General features: G+C 39.5%; 1 long non-coding RNA gene across 1 annotated transcript; it reads right to left on the bottom strand.

Annotated features, from left to right (window-relative positions):
- Positions 1 to 4,242: 4,242 nt before the first annotated feature.
- LOC135482361 (uncharacterized) lies at positions 4,243 to 17,346 on the bottom strand. The gene is made up of 6 exons (XR_010446221.1): positions 17,178 to 17,346; positions 15,141 to 15,261; positions 13,450 to 13,584; positions 12,465 to 12,544; positions 5,532 to 5,677; positions 4,243 to 4,652 (listed from the first exon to the last, which is right to left on the bottom strand). It is a non-coding gene; the product is annotated as an uncharacterized LOC135482361 (long non-coding RNA).
- Positions 17,347 to 22,211: the final 4,865 nt, after the last annotated feature.

The raw sequence follows: 22,211 nt of genomic DNA, 5'->3' as shown, positions 1-22,211 counted from the left end.
ATCGTTTCCTTGAGTTACGACATATGAACAGTTTTTGTGTAAAAACACCGTGCGCATTAACTTTTTGAATACTGATATTTACGTGTATGTTTGCAATTATAAGTATTTGTTTTACTTACATTCTTCATGTGGTGCTTGTTTACAATTGCTATGACACACGAGGTACGAGTTCAAACCCCCACGCTCAATGTTTTTGGGGCCTTGGTGCAGTTGACGACGCTCGTGTGGCTGTTTGCGTAGTGTAGCCATTGCTGAAAACAACTTGTCTTCCGCCAATATGGTGTGCATATCTGTACGTTACACGTGTGAAAGTTCATCAGTAAGTTATCAAAGATTAGTGGTATACCTATGGGCCCTCCGATTGTCTCCGCCCGTAAAACTGACCGTCGTTGCATAAGGGGAAAATTTCTTGAGTAATGGAACAATGGAATAAATGATTACATAAACTTTCCATTACTTCCTTCTGGTCTTAAAGCCCCGTCATAAGGAACGGACCATAATTCACTTCAAATATTTTAGTTGTGCCCATCGCATTTGTTTCCGAGCAGGCAAACTAAGACCCACTTTCACAAAACATAAACCAGTTTTTCAAAAGTTTCACGTAAATCACGTTGGCTTGGTACAACATACATGTTTACGACAAATATGACTTTATAATATGAAATTTTGCGAAAGTGGCCTCATATCTTCGACTGTAAGATCTCTAGCTTATAAATGAGACATTACACGGTTTTCGAACAACACCAACGCTGTAGCGATATCCGAAGGGGGAAGGATACAGACATCTTGGCGCTGTTAAGTAAATTACGTTTCCATATATTTACATATTTATATTACCCCTTCCTCGTTCATGTTGATATGGTAGCCCAAAGAAGTTGTTATGACCGAGATAATTCTGTTACGTTGTCTTGGTAGTGGAGAAGAGCATGGTCCCCAAGTTGATACCAGATAAGTAATTTTAATGCGAGACCAGCTGACGTGTGGTGAATTGATTATATTTATACAGCAATACTGCTCTCTCCACATAAGAGTAACTTCACAGTTAGCACATAGAAAAACATAACTCAAGGATTGCATCTGTGTATTAATAACAAAAAAAGAGCTTGTCGGAAACGCGGTTTTCTAATGATCAGAAATGAAGTTGTTTTTGGAAATATTATACTACTAACCTATAAGAGATCCGTATGTAGACCATCATGTTTCAGTCATATTGGCTCATTTCCCATTCATATGAACGACATCTCAGATCGGCTGCTTTTTGTATTCAGGACGACCTCGTTGGATTTACCTGGGGCATTACAGAGCTCATGCCTACTGATATAGTGGCTGCTCCCGGAACTTTCCAAGACTGAGAATTTCTCGCTAGTGGTATTAGTTTGAGATCGTGAACATTATCCTTATTTTGTGGTAGAATATTTTCGAATCAGACGTACAATGTCGTTACTATGTTACGTTATGTTACTATTGTTTTCTTTTCCTTTAAGGTTGTTTCCCTGTATTCACATAACTTTGTGCTTTAGAGAAAACAGTTATGGGAAATATACCTATTATTACTCTTTTCAGGGAAACCCATTTAAATGTTTCAATTCTGATTTACAAGCTTTCTGTTTTGTATGTTGTTTTTTTAAATTTTGTACTATTTATATTCTAAATATTTCTTTGTGTAATTTCCATCGTGTGTACGTAGATGTCAAACATCCGTTCCGTTTCTTCTTCTGCCATATTTAGTTATTGCCCTTCAATGTTCTTAATTATTTCACCTTAATATAAATAAATGATAGCCAAAATCGTTTATAAAATATCTGCAAAAAAATCTTTTCTATGGATATATTTCAATCGGAATTCAGCTTTTCTAAAAATGTGTTCTTGTATCAAATCGAGTTAAATAAATAACAGTAACAATGTTGTGAACACTGTTTACCATGCATTTACAATTAATGTGATCTGGATATATATTTACTTGATTTATTTGATTGGTTTTATGGCGTACTCAAGAATATTTCACTTATAAGACATTCAGACTGGCAATGGGCGGTGGGTGTACATGACAGAATGGTAACCTTCACTACGGGGCTTATAGAGTTACCTAGCTAGGTTATATTGTTACTTCAAACGAAAACACACAAAACGACCATAACACCTTTACGCCACGATGGCAATGTAGTGCATTTATTCTACAGCATACTCACACCAAAATACAACGAAAATCAGTTATTTGTGAACGTAAGAAAATGTAATCTTTGAAAGTGTGAATGTAAAATATTCTATGACATGAACAGATTCTGGATATATATACGAGTGAAATACATCTGACAAAAACATTCACGTCTATGCATGTTTTCATAATTCTGTTGCCAAATGAAAAATGAAAACACGCATATAAAACCTCATTTACAAAGACAGAACCCAAACAAATGTACTGTCTCATTAACATAAACAACCATTTACATGTATTGTTTGAAAATGAATAGGGGCCTGCGTGGCACAGTTGGTTAGCGCGCTAACGCAACGTAATCACCCAGGAGCCTCCCAACAATGCTGGCTTCCTCTCCGGACGTACATGGGAAGGTCTTCAAGCAGCCAGCGGATGATCGTGGGTTTCCCCCGGGCTGTGCCCGCTTTCCTCCCGCCGTCGTATTAGTGAAATATAAGGGTAAAACACCAATCAAATAAATAAATAAATGAAACGAATAGATTCACCATCATCTAAAAGTACCGACCATTTTAGTGTAACTTTGCACAATATTGGCAGGTTAAAGGCACAGTGGAATGTGAGTATATATAACACATATAAACATATTTCCTGATTAATACTAGAATATTTAACCATGCATGCACGCCAACTTAAAAATACTAAACATAAAAGATTTAACTGTCTCAAGTATTATTGAGATATTATATTATGGTAACCTAGAATCAAATGGCCGTCATTCACTAGTTAACTGGGATCAAATGGCCATCACTGACTGGTTACGTGGGATCAAATGGCCATCACTGACTGGTTACCTGGGATCAAATAACCATCACTGACTGGTTACTTGGGTTCAATTGGCCGTCATTCACTGGTTACTTGGGATCAAATGGGCGGTATTACCGGGTATCTTTCTCCATGATTTACTGGTTACCTGGGATAACAAGGCCGTTATAACCGGGTATCTGTCCCAATGATTTACTGGTAAAAAAAATCCTGATAACACAACCTTCTTTCTATCTTGGTTGAATTCTTGGTTGATATCATGATGCATTGACAACAATTTAAATCACAAACATGAATGATTGGAAACTGCTTCATGGGACTCTGTTGTCACGGCTGCCGTTCATTCTGCCGTCGGTATAAGTAAGGCAAGTTCCAGCTTCCGCGCTTCAAGTTGTTGTTTCTGGGAAAAGCCCTGAATAACTGGGTGAAAGATTCATCCAATCGGATGCTAGCACTTCGGAGCTGGGTGAGATTTATTTGAGATAATTCAGTAATTTAACAACGATATCAAAAAAAAGGTCAATACACGTAGTAACATTCTCTTTTGAAAATAATTTATTTTGACTTTAAAAGGTTGATTATTTAAAACCGAAAATCCTATTTCCTTACATTTTAAAAAATTAAACGAATGAAATGAAAAGAATGAGGGAAGACCAGGGTTTTACCATTGACAAATGTGTTGTATTTACAGCCTCAGGATTTTCCGAGAGCTCGAGAGAAAAGTTCTCAGTGGTTGCTGTGAAAAGATAAGAACACATAATCACCGATAAAGACTAGGGATGTGTAAACATCCATGATCAGTACGTCATCATGGTGCGTCTATGAACAGATTCTAGTATTACAGCTAGTATTACAGTCAATACTTTGCTCCATGAGTACTCAGCAGACTTTTCTATTCCGAGAAGATTTTGTCAAATTACTCTACACCTGAACTACTTCTACAATCCACTTCCTGGCGATGCTCTGATTTATGTAAGGTTATCGCAGTGTTTGTTTCACCAAGGACATTGCTTCTAAGCTGATAATTCTGTATTATTACTCTGTAGTCAGACTCATCCCGAAAGTCCCACTGATTTACAGGCTAAACTTGCTTCATTGTACCCAAACTTCCTTGACAGACTACAGATCCGTACCCCAGTGGTGATCGTGATATACCACCAGAAGCCCGGATGTAGCTCTCGCCTTCAGTAATACAAGGAATTAAGAACATCGCATAAAGACGCATGTACAGGCTTAATGGGTGTGATCCCTCAACAATTCCCGCCTACACAAGCCGGATCCAAACTGTGTAAAATAAACATCAACAACTGCTTTTGAACTACCTCTTAGCCACACAATAACCAAAGCAATATAGAAACACGAATTTGTTACAGAAAAAAAGGAGTACACAAATTAGACTTGAAACTGACGTTTCTTCACAGGGCCATGAACACAACGCTATATTGCCATCAGTAAACAATATTTTTCTGCTGTGGCTTACAGAGGGACTGTTCTAAGCACATTCACGGCAAGCCAGATGAACGAATTTGTTTGCGGCACACCTGTGTTGTTCCCAGGGTTTGTGCAACATTCCTGTAAGCTCTCCTGGCCTGGCAGGCACTTGACGCCGTCTAGGGAAATATTACTCAATGGTGTAATGGGCAAGACATTCAGTCCGTTCACATAACGTCTCTCTCTGAAATAGACATATGAGTTTAAGAACTTGGTATTTATGCATTTGCTCTAGTGATTTTTACACATGGTTCCAAATTGTTTGCCTGCTAGGATTGCGTTGAAGTTTGCTCTTGGAACTGTTGGAAGGCTGGTTAGACCGTCCGCCTCAAAGTCGAGAGATGACTGGTTGACCCGGTGTCAAAGGTGTATAATATGAATTCACGGATGGAGTGTTATGCCTGGTGTCTTCGGCATGATACTTCAGCGGCGGCAGCACTTTGGCTGAATGGACTCATCCTGGCATAAGATGACACAGTGCGCGAACGCACACCTAATAACTCCTCGTCGCCAAATGGCTGAAAAATTGTTAAGAAAGACGTATAACCTAAAGCATACATATATACATGCTGTTGGACGCGATTAGAAAAAGCACAGAGGGGACCAGCACAGCAGACCACATACCTGACAAAATGTCGATGACGTTTAGCCCTGTCCAGAGGCAAGACTAGAAACATGGAATGTTCCAGCGTTTGTGGCAGTTCCGTATAGTTAAATATTATTACCATACCAGTAATTAAAAACTGATTCACAGTTTAGGTGCAAGACTTGCACAGGCTCAGATTGTCTAAACACTTGACCACTGAGATCGCCCGTTCGAATACAGCTCACGGTGTTTAGGCTGCCGCTATGTCAGGATAAGTCAGGGGATTTATCAAGAACGTGTCGAAGGACGGTGGTTTATTACCGTCCACTCCGTCCCCCCCCCCCCTCCTCCCTATAAACCTGATTGTCAGTATGTAAAGAAAAGTTTTGAGCACGGCGTTAAACACCAATGTAAACACGAATCTAATTTGCAACAAAAAATCCATGCAGATGTCGCACACACATGTATATCACTTACTTGCTTGTTCCATTTGAAATTTGGTAACAAACTGTATGCATTTCTGGCTCCCCAAAAGAATTGTTACACACAGCAATAAGCTGCAATCCACGAGTTGTTATGGAAGATCTCCAGCCGTCCTGAGAGCCCGTCACATCCCCCATCAGCTGTAGGTTTACCCTAATATGTTGAGTTTACGAATAATTGCAAATTTAATCACCAATATCGAACAGATCATTCATTATCACAGAAAACTTATATAATAGTTTTGAGTGACGCCCCAAAGAGTTTGATTTATCTCAAAGAAATTTGGAAATAGGTACCTCTGATTCTCAAAAACATTTTAATGACATGTTATGACGCCTAGACAATATATATGAGTCCAAAGGAAACCGCCGCATTTTCGCCTCGTACCCTGTCAGTCCGATCTAGATTAGAAACTTAGGAAATCATCAATCGCCTAACTGGTGTAATGATATATGAGATGATGATGAGTCGATCCAAAAATATTTTCATTTATGTCACAAAATAAATCTCATTGCCGCCTGCAATGACATAACTTTGTTTTGATTCACTCACTCGCCTGCATTCATTTTAAAGCACAACTCATGTAATTTGTCGTGGTATTAATCTGAGCCTTGTAGAGCTACCTCACTGACTCAGTCGCCTTGAGTGCTGGCTCCCTGCGACCATCAGGCCAATCCGACCAATGGGACAGAGTATTCCAATCCAGTTTTCATTGTTTCGGCTGCGATTTTATGTCAAAGGGTTTTTCAGTTACCTGGCAAAGGTCGGTGGTTTAATCCGGTATTGGACCGTAAACCTGACCGGCCTCACATAAAGGGAAAATTCTTGAGCACAGCGTTAATCACCAGTCAACAAAATAGATAAATGAAAAAAAAAGTGAAGAACTAAGAGAAATCTTGCCCACCTTGGTCACAGGATATCTCAACGACATAATGTGAGTCCCGAAACGAATAATTAGCGATATCGGAAAATGAATTATCGATATCGTTAATTTATTTATCGATATGGATAAATATGGCTATTTATCGATATCAATAAGTCAGGGACATTAGTCGCATGATAATAATAGCTCCCTACTAACATCTCGCGGGATTTTGGCGTTGTTTGAATTAGTTTAAATGGCGAGTGTTTCGGATGTGGACGATGTTTTGCGTGTCCTAAACAACACAATAACTCTAGTTGAAAGAACACTACAACAAAATATTGGTAATTTGGATAACTTAAACAAAAGATTGTTCCAGGATTTGGAAAACATGACACCAATAAACTCAGCGTTGTCAACAGGCACTGTGAATTCAGTGAATATGGCACTCCGCGATCTTCAAGGCGCGGTACAGGCCCCTATACATTTACGATCTGCACCATTATTATCAAATGTAGGCATTATAGAAACGGTCGGCGTGGAGACTGACTTACCTACACCGCGTAAAAGTAATACTAGCAAAGCGTAAGCCAATCAGCACCATTGCGCCATTATACACATTTCTCAACAAAACTTAACTTTACAGGGAAAGTACGTGTAGTCCTTCGGCTAATATAGTGTAAATTATCAGTTTCTGGTTTACCAAGCGAAAGAGAAATAAACTAGAAGTGTGTTTTAGCAGTAGAAAAGAAATTCCTGTTCGTGTAAATGTGTAATAATCCGTTGGCCGCAAATGTATATGTGAAATATTCTTGAGCAGATAAATATATAAATAAATAAATTCACCTTGTTACTGGAGTTTGCTGATGCAGCTTTATGGCGAAAACGGTTGATAACACAAAGGTAATTTAAATGTAATATATCAATATCAGTTGAATCATAAATAAGCCTCTGTTTTATCTAGCGTAACAACATAGGGGGAGCAGTCATTTCCATTGAAACTAAACCGGAAACACTATTTATCGATATCGCTAATTCTTTTATGAATATCGCTAATTCATTTATCGATATCGATAAATGACACACAATTATCGATATCGATAAATGACACACAATTATCGATATCGATAAATGAATTATTGATATCGATAAATGAATAACCGATATCGATAAGTATTTATTGATATCGATAAATATTTATCGATATCAAGAAGTGAATTAGTGATATCGATAATTCTCGATTAAATGTTAATTTGGCCCTCCATACAATCCGGGTCTTCTCCACATGTAGTTTGCATCTGTACTGTAAACTAGGACAAAGGACCAACCATTACCAGAAGAAAGATCACACAGACCTGGGCTACGAACCTCTACAATAAATGGATCATCAGACAATAAGCTTCGGTGAGAATCCTAAGCCATGCAGTAGCCCACTCGAATCAGACTTTTGAGATTATTCATAGTTACCTGGGGAATCCCTCCGAACGGCATACACCTGTGGCATTGTTTAGGCTAAAGGATATTGGAGCTCGGTAAAGTTGGCACAAGATTCCCATACAACATTCAACACTATGCCATAATGCATCTCATGCAACTGCGAATATGGAGCTGAATATTGTGCAGAAATCTTGTGCCAACTTTACTTTGTACAACAACATTCAGATGGTTACAGGTACATATGGTACATAAATGCTACATGTATAATAGCGTGCTATTCAAGTAGTTAACAGTTCATCCAAAACGACACATTCTTACAACAATGTTGAAAAAATAAGATATATTTTCACATTTCGAACGATTTTAGTGTCCAAAATACCTTCTTGAAATGGGTGCATTTCTACGGTCAGTTAACATAGAGTTCAAGTCCTAAAGGTCCTTTAATGAATATTCATGAAGTCAGCAACTTGTCACAGTGTCAAAGGGCATTTCGCTTGCAATATAACTGAAACCTTGGTCACAGGATATCTCAACGACATAATGTGAGTCACAAAACGAATAATCCCGTTGAACTCCCTTACAGTCTTTATGTGCATGTAGGTAAAGATGCATAGCTGTGGTCAGGAAACAAACAGTCACAACAGATGAAGCGCAAGTCGCAGACGCCCAGTGATGGGCAATAAAGGACAGTACCTCGTTTAATCTTTACGATCTCACGAGAAAGATACCTGACCAGTGCAAGTCGCAGACGCCCTGGAAAGGTGATTAAACGACAGTATGTTGTTCATTCTTCATATTCAAAGCCATTTTAGACTGTCTGCTACTTGGTACGGTCTCAAAAATGCCTTCTCTAAAATGCCACTTGCTTAGTTCAAAACAGGCTTTATAGGGTCACTTACAGGGTCAGAAAACATACAGTGTAAGTCGCAGACGCCATGGAAAAGCGATTTAATTAATTTATTTATTTATTTGATTGGTGTTTTACGCCGTACTCAAGAATATTTCACTTATACGACGGCGGTCAGCATTATGGTGGGTGGAAACCGGGCAGAGCCCGGGGGAAACCCACGACCATCCGCAGGTTGCTGGAAGACCTTCCCACGTACGGCCGGAGAGGAAGCCAGAATGAGATGGGCTTGAACTCACAGCGACCGCATTGGTGAGAGACTCCTGGGTCATCACGCTGCGCAAAAAACGCGATTTAACGACAGTATATAAACTACCGGGCAAAAGAAACGTATAACTTTTAAATGCAGTTTTTTTTATGGAAAAATAAGTTGAATAAGTTTGAACGTTGTGCGAATACGTTTGCACATAAGCACCCTGTGTACACGTCACTTTTTAACGAGATTCATTGAAATTGGTGTAAGACATCATGAAAAATCGGAAAAACAGAGTTTCAGGCCCTGTTGAAAATTCTCGATAATGACCGCCGTATAAATACCCATGTAGCATATAGTAAGGGTGCAATACCATAAAAAAACATCTAAGAGATGCCAAGACTCTCACAAGCAGAACGTGATAGAGCCACTGGTATGGCCGACATGGGGGCCAGCCAACACCACATTGCCAGAACATTCAATTGCAGTCAAGCCACCATCAGCAGACTGTTGGGTCGTTACCGCCTAACAGGCAGGACACAAGATCGTCCAAGATCGAGAAGGCCAAGTGTTACAATGCCTGGCGAAGACCGGTACATCCGCACAATCCACCTGCGTAACCGGTTTGTGACAGCGACGTCAACGGCGGAAACGGCACTGGGACACCCCATCAGCAGACGCACAGTCTTACGACGGCTCCGCGTGAGTGGTATCAGAGCCTATCGCTCCTTCCGTGGAATGGCATTGACTCCGTCAAAACAGGCTGCGTTGGGCAAGAGTTGTACGTCGATGGCAGCGACGAGACTGGGAAAGGGTGCTGTTCACTGATGAAAGCCGATATAACCTCTTCAGAAATGATGGTCGAATTCGTGTGTATCGACGCAGGGGAGAGCGATTGGCACAAAACTGCATTCAGAATGTCCACTCTTTTGATGCTGGTGGGGTGCTTGTATGGGGCGGAATTTGTGGACAGGTGAGAACGAGATTGGTCATCATCCAGGGAAATCTGACTGGCCAAAGATCCCGAGATGAAATATTGGAACCTGTTGTGGTGCCTTTCGTGCATCAACAGCAAAGGGGTATCCTTTTGCAGCAGGACAATGCACGACCTCATACCGCCAGAGTTGTACTAAAGTATCTGGACACCGTTGATGTCAACGTACTGCCTTGGCCAGCATGATCGCCAGACATGAATCCCTTAGAGCATCTGTGGGATCATCTTGATCGACGTCTGAGACAACGCGTTCCTCCCCCACAAAACAGGCAACAGCTCGAACAGGCTTTATTTGAGGAGTGGGACAGAATTCCTAATGACGTCATCCGGCGGCTGACGACTTCCATGAGGAGACGTATTTTGGCTTTAATTGATGCAATGGATGCTCACACACGCTACTAACGATCTGTCTTATGACATGATAGGACATTAGGTACACCTTTTTAAGGGAGTCCCTTTACTTGCATTTGTGTAATTTTTCAGATTTACCCCATGCCTTCTTTACTCGGCCTGACAGCAAGTGTAATATCCATATGGCTTTGAATTTTTGAACAGAACTTGGAAAATGGTTTATTGCAATATAATGATTATCATGTTGATACTGTCTGTCTTTCTTTCTCTTTCTTGTGGTGCTGAACAAGGTTATACGTTTCTTTTGCCCGGTAGTTTAGTTCATTCTTTATATTTAATGCCATCTTAGACCGTCTGCTACTTGCTACAGTGTCAAAAATGCCTTCTCAAAACAGTCATTTGCTTAGCTCAAAACAGGCTTTATTAGGCCAATTGTAGGGCCAGAAAACGTACAGTGCAAGTCGCAGACGCCCTGGAAAGGCGATTAAACGACCGTGTATTGTTCATTCGTCATGATTAACGCCATCTTAGACCATCTGCTACTTGCTACGGTCTCAAAAATGCCGTTTAAAACAGCCATTTGCTTAGGTCAAAACAGGCTTTATAGGGCCAGTTATATGGCCAGGAAACATACAGTGCAAGTCGCAGACACCCTGGAAAGGCGATTAAACAACCGTGCATTGTTCATTCCTCTCATTTAATGCCATCTCGTCTGCTATTTGCTACGGTCTCATAAATGCCTTTTCAAAACAGCAGCTGGCTTATTTCAAAACAGGCTTTATTGGGCAAGTTTTAGGGTCAGAAAACATACAGTGCAAGTCGCAGACGCTCTGGAAAGGCAATTAAACGACAGTATGTTGTTCATTCCTTCTATTTAATGCCATCTTAGACCGTCTGCTATTTGCTACGGTGTTAAAAATGCCTTTCATAAACAGCCATTTCCTTAGTTCAAAATAGGATTTTTAGGACCATTTATAGTGCCAGAAAACATACAGTGCAAGTCATAGACGCCCTGGAAAGGCGATTAATCAACAGCTTGTTGTTCATTCTTAATATCTGTGAGAAATTTGGGGAAACCATTTGTCAACAGTGTTAGATATTACGATGAGTACAGATTTTGCCCCACTTTTAGCAGAGCAATTCCTGTTCTCGTATGAATACGACTATCTGCAGGAGTTATTAAATAGTATACTTTATCAGACTCGACCTTTCGCATTATTCAAACGTTACATTGCTGATTTGCTAGCTGTAAACGAACCGTATATATCAAAAGCAGTGAAAGATATATATCCATCTTTGTAGAATTTAAGGGAAACTACAGATTCTCCAGATCTTACCTGGAGTTTTATCTGTACAAAGAAGACAATGGTGTGTGATACCGACATTACGACTTTAAGAGAGATAGCATCGATTCTGATATTGTGAATTATCCGACCGAATGGTCCTGCATGGGACGTTTACATACTCACCAAATGTTTGTTAGATCAAGCGTGCTGTGTGGGGATTTCAAGTTAATATCTCAAGTTATTACTGCAAAAACTAGTGTGTCAAGGATATTCCATCAAACGCCATCACTCCAAATTTCCTAACGCCATCACTCCAAATTTCCTAACGCCATCACTCCAAATTTCCAGCGCGTCTGCGGCGTGCACTGTATGTTTTCTGACCTTTTCAGTGGCCATAGTATGTACCGGACGGTCTAAGATGGCATTAAATACAAAGAATGAGCAACAAACTGTCGTTTAATTGCCTTTCCGGGGCGTCTGCGACTTGCACTGTATGTTTTCTGACCCTGTAAGTGGCCCTATAAAGCCTTTTTGACCTGAGTAAATGGCTGTTTTCAAAAGGCATTTTTGACACCGTACCAAGTAGCACACGGTCTAAAATGGCATTAAATATGAAGAATGAACAGCATACTGTCGTTTAATTAGGCCCTGAGAATTTCCTCCTGCCTGGTCAGGTATCTTTCTCTTGTACGTAAATGCACGCCTTTACACTAGTACATGTATATACCACTGCACACAGGGTCCACTTTCTTACCAGAGTAGCCTATCCAGGTAGATATTATTACGTATAATCCAAGACAACTTTTCACATATATAGCCAAGCCAACAAGGCTCTGTGGAATGTTGGGCAAACTTCAGAATAAATTTACAAAACATCACCAAGGCACGTATACTCACCACTTCTGTTGCTCCTTATTGCCAGCAGCTTTCTCGATTTAAAATCGTCTCTAACTAATCGTCTACCGGAAGTCCACAAACTGAAAAAAAATATGGTTGTCACCATACAAGACAATGAAACTCTCCTTCAAGATGCAATACGACTGTATTTTAAACCGTCATAACATTGCAGGTGAATATACGTGGTGAATATATATGTACACTGAAAAAATACCGAAACAAGCGGCTATTAGGACTAGCACTGGGACATGCGATTCCACGTTTTTATCCGTTCATTCTCCTTAAAGAAATCCACAATGCATCAAACATAAGGTGCTGATTTTTACCTTTTGATATATTGTGAGTGAGTGAGTGCTTGGGGTTTAACGTCGTACTCAACAATTTATACCAGTCGTTGCACTATCCCCTTCATGCTGAACGCCAAGCGAGGAAGTTACAACTTCCTTTTTTAAAGTCTTAGGTGTGACTCGATCAAGGATTGATCCTGGATCTACCGGTCCCGAAGCGGACGCTCTACCAACTGTGCTATCCGGGCCGGTTTTTGATATATTGTAATTCTTGGCATACGAGGCGCAGATTTCAGTTCAACGCTTTGGGCATACCGTTTGGTTTCAACCAATATCGTGTGTTTGTATGTCATACGTGGAAAAACTCGTCAATAAATTGCCAAAAGACGGTGTAGCTGAGCTGAGACACACCGTCTTCATAAAAACTCATAAAACTGATAGACATGCACAGACAAGGATCCAACAGATAAACAAATTTAACATTAAACAATTGTTAGTGGCTTTTTTTGTTGTTTTTTTTTTTACTTCGGTTATACTTACCTCTTTCCGAGCCAAAGGAATGGCCTTTCGAAACAATGGAAGGAGATTAAATTAATTTTCTGGGAGTGTTGTTTGAGATCTGACGAATTTCATTCAAGTCTTTAAGAGCACTAAATTTTCGTATAATGGTCACAATCATAGAATGATAAATTTCTCACCTAGGCAGCTGAAATCTTGAATTTCCGAGGCAAAGAGCTGACCATCTCCCATCAAAGTGCAGCCTTACGTCGCTGCTGCCATCCAGTCGAAAGTTTAACGCTGATACAGACCCATGTCTATTTACCTCTTTTATACTGTGGATGATCAATGATAGATCAATTGCTGACACCGTTTGTATATCTACAAGGGATGCTAATGTCACAAAAAGTTCACAAAACCTATAACCACTTTTCTCAAAGTAAAAACTATAACCACTTTTCTCAAAGTAAAAACTATAACCACTTTTCTCAAAGTTATTCACTTTTACTGTGATGTATGACCTATTAATTATAGTTTCCTCCCTCTATAGTGCTGACCGCCGTCGTATAAGGGTAATATTCTTGAGTATGCCGTAAAACACCAATCAAATAAATAAATATTAATTATAAATTTATTCTTTAAACTCTTGGACAGTTAAATACAAATTACACATTGCAGTATGTCAAGGTAATCACAAAGAGAGCATGAGAGATAACTCACCTGCTTACTGAATTGAAATGGGCATACTTATTTTCCATATCCTCAGCTGTATATGTTGAAAGGTTTCCTAACAAGGCACCACAGTTACTTAAGTATGTTGAAACCATACGTCATAGCTGGCACAAAAATGGAGAATGGTGGATCTATGACCAGAAATTTCGGCAACATTAATAAAAAGAAAACTACGCTGGAAGTCAATCCAGACAGAGTAACTACATAGACTGCCGCCTTGGCTCACTTGCACAGGGTTCTAAGGCTAGGTTAGATAACATGACCAAAAACTGACCCTGTTCCCATAACTGTTACATTTGCCACTCATATCACCCTGCATATGAGTGCCTTCGGTACACCCGTTCCCAACATTCATTTCGTGTATCCTTTGGAACTGTCAGTCCCTCAAACCAAATACGATGCTTCGAAACAGGCCTCTGCGCATAACCCTGTTAGACGTGACACACCCAACACTCCCAACGCCAGTCGTAAGTAGTAAGTTAGCACAGTGGCTAGAAGGCTACACTGGGTTTCTTTAAAATTATCTGTTAAGGGGATTCACGTATGGTTTCAGTTTAGGTTTTGCTCCTTCTCCACCACACTCAATTATTACTAACTTATAATCAGCAACTGATCTCCCTCTAGTAGTTGATCGCAAGCTTGACACAGAGCTCAGAACCGGTCGCATTTGTGGCCCCTTTAATAAACCGTCTTTCCCTCACTTCTCTGTTCTCCACTGGGCATTGTGGAGAGAAAAAGCCTCGGGCATATTTAGACTGATTCACCACTTGTCCTACCCACAGAGATTCTCACTTAATGACGCCTTCTGTAGAATACGCTAGCCTAGATGATGCAATAAATCTTACTCTCCTTAACTGACCTTGGTGTTATTTGGCCAAGGTAGATACTGATTCGGCCTTCCGTCTAATACCAGTCCATACATCATATCACCTCTGGGTTTCATGGGTGTGAACAGTATTTCAATGAACGCTGTTTACCCACGGGGTGCTCATCCTCCTGTTGTATTTTCGAGTGTTTCACTACCGCACTAGAATGGTGTGCAAAGCACAAACTCGGTATCAGGGATTTAATGCATGTTTTGGATGATTACTTCTCACTAAATAAGAACAAGTCCACTTACGCTTTTCTTATATTTTTAAGCGAGCTAAAACATACTCACTGATAATGAAGCCTGCGACACACCTGTGATAAATGCTGGGTGTACAGAAGAAGATAATTGGTCGATAGTTGTATTGGTCTCGTTTCATTTCCAAAAAAACCGATTCTCTTATTACTGAGGTCTGTATGAGACAAAAAAAAAATTAAACTGCAGTGCATGTAGGCCGACTCTCTTGCGAATTCGGCACATGACTTGTGTCTATATACTGGTAAAACTAAGAGAGAGCGGTGAATGGATGAGCAAATGGAAAAATGAAATGATGGGCTGCAGTTAGTGGACGAAGGAATGAATGGATGAAATTATAGGTGGAATTAGTTTAAGGGTATTGCACGGAGGATGGATGAATTGATGTGTAGAAAAAGGTTGATGACATTTTACAGTGAATGGATGGATGAATGTGTGGAAAACTTGATATGTAGAATCAGCTTAAGGCCATTGTAAGGTGGATGGATAATTTGACAGGTAGAAACAGTTTAAGGACATGGTACGGTGGATGGATGAACTGACGGGTAGAATGAGTTTAAAGACAGGGTACGGTAAATGGATGAAGTAATGGATGGATGAATTGATGGGTAGAATGACAACACTTTGGATGGATGAAGGAATGGATGGATGAACTGGTGAGTAGAATAAGTTTAAGAGCATTGTACTGGGATGGATGAATAAGTTTAACATTGTACGGTAGATGAATGAAGGAGTGGATGGGTGAATTCACGGGTAGAATGAAATTATACGGTGGATGGATGAAACAAGGGATGGATGAATTGATGGGTAGAATAAATGTAGTCGATTACAAAAGATTGTGTATTGAGAATAAGGGCAGACTTGCACTTACCCATGGCTTTAAACACAACCCACAGAGTAGTCACATTGTAAAAATATACCACTATGATCCACATGCAGGCAAAGAAACGTCTTCAATTTTTGTTAACATATTAGTTTCAGTTTAGGTTACATAGTAATCACTAAGCTTGTATCGTCTAATGTTCACATTACATACATCAATCACTTTTAGTTTTTAATAAAGAAAACAAGACTAATTTTATGTTACTAAATATATGTTTATATCAGCATTACTACACAGAATAATTAAAAAATAGAATTATAAATAAGAAATAATGTTGTATTAGTAAATATGAATAAACCAAAGGGAAAAAGGAGGCAATAGCAATAGTCGTAGAATATGGCATATGTTTACTTAAATTAAGGTTTAGATATGGGTGTGGACCAAGATTCGGAATGCCAGATGCCATCACCGTATTCATCGGTGGAAAATAGCATCTCCATTCTCATAAGAAGATGGGTGCTGAACGCAGACCTGTTTAGAACGTCTGGTATCTTCTAGACAGCTGTTTCGCTTGTGACCTTTCCATCACAACTGGTTACTTGTAATTGTTTATTTAGCTATATAAATCTTGAACCAATCAATAGCGAGTTTTCCCAGCCGAGAACATAGATATGGCTGGCCCATGTATCACCATGATATGAATTTATGAATCAAATAATGTAATTCTAATGGCTTATTAAAGAGCGACACAGAATGTATGATTATAGTTTAACGCCAGATCGGCAATATTTCGGCTATATCGTGGCTACAGGACGTATGAAAGACTTTAGAAACAAAAAGAAACAAAATTGCTACCCAAATAGATGGTGCCTGTTTTGCTACTGTGAGAATAAAAAATGTATCATCGTGACACGGTTTTCAGACGTCACACCTGACGACATCACACAAAACTTGCGCCACACCTAGCTCTGAACAAATGACTGAGAAATTCTGTCCAGAATATCAATGTTGAGAAATGTGGTAACCATGGGGATGTCCCAAATACCTGTTGACCCAAATACCTTTTGTAAACATAGCGTCTATTGACCGGTACAACTCTAGTCTAGATAGCATGGAGAATAGTTTCACCACAGTTTCGCCGCCCGGCTGTGGACAACACCACAGCGAGGGCACAGTAACTGGTCTTCCGTTTAACAAAACCGCTCTTATAAAAACTGATAGTTTCAATATACAGAGCAAATCTGGGTTACCTGTTTACCTGTGGAAGAGGCGCGTGCACATGCCGGTCTCTGTTGTGACCCGGTAACGGTGATGTCCTCTGTCCCTAGTCTCCCTATGAATAGTCTCACTAATCTAGGTGTCACAGTTTTCAGTGGTTCTTTGTCTGTAAATTTCTATAATACTGTGAATGACCTATAATTTGTAGGCTGCACAACACAACTACTTCTGTAGACCTATATTAAATCGTATTTACCTGTTTCAATCTGTCAAATTCACCGGAGAAATTGCGCAACCAGTGGATAAAGGAAGCACGAGTCAGTTTTATTTCTGCGTCACTGGTTGTATGAGGACATAAATGGGCCGTTACATTCGAGTGTGTAAACTATCAAACTGAACTCCCTATGATACACCATGAAAGTAAACACATAAATTAAGGAAGGAATAAAGTCTATTACTTATTCAAGTTTTTCAGGTGTGTAAAACTTATGTTTTCGTGGAATATATTCTGAGCGTGGGTACCGTGGAACAAATTACCAATACCTAGCAACGTCTTGCCGATGTCCTTTGTCGCGAGTGTACTGGTCGATACAGTCAGTGTAAAAGAAAACCTGGCTCCAGGTAAGTAAAAATCGGATTAGCGGAGAAATGTATAAGATCTGGGATGTCTGTGTGTGTGTGTGTGTGTTTTTTTTTTTTTTTTGTTTTTTTTTTTGTTGTTGTTGTTTTTTGTTTTTTTGTTTTTTGTTTTTTTTTTGTAACCAACTGCATGTTGTTTTTATTATGGAGATAGCAGACCACGTTTCCATGGACATGTTTTAACGTGAAAACGCACATATTGTTGTACATTAAGGACGTCATCACCTATTGATGAAATAGGTTATGTGCTGTGTAGACTGTCTCAAGGCGTGAACAGATTTTGCCCTTGCCTTACTGGTTAAGTTATCGAGATCAAACGTCTGTGTCCAGCTGATTACATGTGGTTTTTCTAGTTTTGTATAGATGTTTTGTAGATGGTTAATTAGTGGGATACGACTGTTTTCATACTCGTCTTCGATCGTTTACACCAATCATTAGTCAAGACATGCAGTGTCCGAAAACTGCAGTTATTACATGAAACCAGGACAATCGCTGAATTAAATGTGCACTGTGATCAGTACGTAAGTAATGTCAAAAACAGCAGTTGTTGAAACTTCTCCCGAGATGGCGAAGCTTGGAAAAACATTTTTAAAAAATGTAACTTTTAACCCAGTATGAAGCTCACTGGGCACATGCATTTGGCTTGCTTGCACAAAGAGATTGTAGCTAAAGTATACTGTAGACCCTACAGCTGTGTTTACAATCGATTGTAAGAATAATTTGAGCAACTTGAACAAAAATAACTGTAAGGCGACTGTAACTTTTTGAAGTTAGGCCTACAATCAAGATCATGGGCCAAATTTGACTCGTACATAAACGTGAGCTATGTAAATGGTCAATGTACCAGTCATTAACGTTTCTTGCTTTCATTTCCAAAAGAGTTCTGCATCATGATGATTCAACAGCTAGTGATTTACAATCGGTTTACGATCCCTTTGTGAAAGCTGCCCGAGAACAGACTAGCGGTAAATGTAGCTAGCCTTGGCACGAGCACCTAGTAATACGCAAGGGGCGGGGGATAAATGCAAAACTCCATGCACATGTGTTGATAAATTTGCTGGAACATCGATTGCAGGTAGAGTTGCTGCTTAACGTGGAAAACTGACAAGCTTGTGAATAGCTGATTTAAAATCTAATAGACAAGGTTTTGCCTGACGAGGTATACAGATAACGGTGTATAAAATGTCTAGTCCATTTTTAATTATTCTTAAGGTAAACGTTCAAACCTTTCGTGCAAAATTACTGGCTCTGAATTAACCTATACATACCGCGCCGGCGTTTGAAATCTAGGGCTCACGTGAAATTCCATGGCATCGGCGAAAATAATTTGAACATCTGATATCATTCTTGTTTAATTTGATACACATACTACACGTTTGAAATCGTTTCAGGTTCCTTGTCACCACAATGGATTTTTTTTACATTTTTTGTGCACAGTGGCCTAATGTTTTTTACAGGATGCATTTGACAACCGAAAGTACAGTACCATAAAATGGCAAAAACAAAAACACAATATTTGGTAAGGGTATCCAGGTGGAAAATTCATTCCCGACTCGTTAAGGATGATTTTTCCTTTTCTCGAATGGGAATTTTATAACCGTATAATGCTTAGCACAGTCTTAAATCAGACTGTCAATTTTTCTCTTGGAAACAAAACGTCTATTGATCGGTACTGCTATAATACTATTACTCGTCAAATGTCGTCATGACATAACATGGCTAGGGCCAACTGTAGGTGAGTTCTGCATTTGAAAGCATGGAGAGCAGCTTCACCACAGTTTACAACAGCGATGGCTGTGATGGCACACCTTAACGTCTTCGTCTTCTGACCGATATTGATCACCTGTATTTACACATGAAACTTTCCCTTTAATAATCTATGAAAGTAAACACATCTAGCATAAGAATAAAAGGTATTACATATTGAAGCCTCTGCATCTATATGGGCGTATGCCCTCGTGTGGAATGTATTCTGCGCTTGCGTAGATAAATAAATCAGGAATTAAAGGCTATAAAGGTCTGGTATATTTGGGTTACCTTTCTGCATGTTATCTTTTACAACGATAACAAATGCTATTTCCATTTACAACTGTATTGTGTGTGCAAGGCTAAAATGAAAACGCCGGTTTTCCTTGCTTTTCAAATTTTGTGCTTCTAGTAAAACATGACCACCTTTGCATGATAAAGAAATCAATCTATTAAATCAAACGTTTGGAAGATTGCAAATCTGATGTGATTAATAGATTTGAGTCGGACAATTGACGGAAAGATTACACAATTATGACTTTTCCACAAACATCTAAGTAATCACAAATTCGGATAGACTGGCATCGGTTAGTCTGCTTTGTGTACATCAGCCCCAAAAAGGCGTCAATTTTACGTGCATTGTATCACTTATTGCTGACAAGTATGGTCAGCTTATACAGATTGACAGAAAGAAATATGTACAAGTTAATTGAGACTTCGTCATTCATCCAGTTCTTGGTCCATGACTCATTTTAGTGCTGTTTGTCATGTTTTGACTCTCGGTCGAACAGAGAATGTGTAGATTTACCCAGTATCACTACTTGTGGGATTTTGTTGACAAGAAGCGGTCGACGACGCTCGTTTGTAGGAAGGTGTGGTAAAATTGGTCAGTAACTTGCACAAAGGTCAGTTGTTTTACTACGAGTATTTCTGTTTCCTCCAATCATAAAGCCGACCGCAATCGCACAAATAAAACATTTTTAGTCTGACGTGAAAGGGTCACAGAATCGATTCTGATCGACTGGTGATAGAAAAATATGCTATGCCTAGTCTCAGTTGAATTTTATGGTAGGCCTGTATTTATTCAAGCGTGACCAAAGCTAGAAAGTTTAACCCAGACAACTGTATCCCCACTGCCTGCTAATTATTGTCGATTCTGTATACCTAAGCAAACAATCAAATAAATACATAACTTTTGTTAACACCATGGCGAACTGTTTTGTAACAGATCTTCGTTAACGTAGACAATGGATTACATGTGCGAAAGTCTTGTATTTGTAGCAGATTTCATTCCTTACCGCGGGCCTCCGTGGGCGAGGGGTTGAGCACGCCAGCTCGTAAAACACCAATCAAATAAGTAAATAAATATATACTTACCGTTCATCAGTTACATATATATACGAGCATCCTCTTTGAAACTTGTGCAAAAAATTAGGAATTCGGCACGGTTCACAAAATCACATTGACACTCATGTCACCGTAGCTCACCAGACAAGAAGCTCAAATTATTCCGTTTTAGGGGGAACTTTTTCAAGCGATCCACAGATTTTAGGGTCCACTTTTTAAAACTTTCCACTTCCTCTACAACAGACCGTTCACATCTATCAGTTCTATGCCTTTTGAGAAGACCCCAGGTTTTTCTAATACGAAAAAAAACAAGAAAAAAAACAGATGCAAGCTATATTTGAAAAACCAGATCTTGTATTTTCAACGAAAACCTAAGTATTTCAGCCATACTCGGCGTGGCCATCTCCTACAAATAAACCCTAGTGTTCATACTTCAATCCGAAATCAATTAAAATTTGACCTGTGTTCATCACCCCGCTTCGTTCAGTCACAGTGAGACTACAACATTAACATGCCCCGGCTTTTCACAGTATGGTCCATATCATTTGTCATTCTGGATTATGTTAGGTATGACAACTGTATTTGATCTGTGGGTTATTTCAGTGTTAGTAGTAGGCTTCGACCCTGAGACTGCTAAACATTATATGCCGCAAAAAGGAAAGAATGGTAAAGAGTAGACTGGATTTGAGTCCCAGGTTGCGAGGACTGGTAGTCTGGTGCCAAATAATTTCATGGTAACTGAAGAAAAAAGAGAAGAAAGATTGGCAGTAATGAACTGGATTTGAACCGGTGACTGCTAAGGGCGATGTTTATTGAGGCCATTGTGAATGACAGTGAAAAGAGAAAAATATACATTACCCTCACATAGCAGTACTGGGCCACATGTATAGAGAGAATGTTCATCTGATATACTGCTCCTGTCGCCTGATAGAATTAGAATGCACGCCCTGTAACCAGCACCCTACAGAGAATGGGTTTCGTGCAGTCTAGCACGAAGCGTGTTATTTCAATGGGAGTTTTTGTCAGTTTTTGTATGTATGTACGCTGGATGGGTTTCCGTCATACTTCATATTTTTTATCGTTTTTTCTTTCTTAGACAGCGGTACTAGACAGTGTGTTTATTAGATCATTTTAAGCAGTTTTTAGACTTGAACTACTTCCACGCTAATTCCATTCGTCAGTCACAGCACAACTTGAATACCAAACAAATCGTTTTTATACAACATAGGTGCGGCGATCCACCTAAAATTTGCAAGTGAAATTTCATCCAAAGATCATGACTCGATTTACGGAAAAAGATGGTTTAAGCTTATCAATAAAATTCAAAATGGCCG

This window comes from Liolophura sinensis, chromosome 1, assembly GCF_032854445.1.
Source record: "Liolophura sinensis isolate JHLJ2023 chromosome 1, CUHK_Ljap_v2, whole genome shotgun sequence".
NCBI lineage: Eukaryota > Metazoa > Mollusca > Polyplacophora > Chitonida > Chitonidae > Liolophura > Liolophura sinensis.
This window is presented reverse-complemented; position numbering and strand designations above follow the sequence as displayed.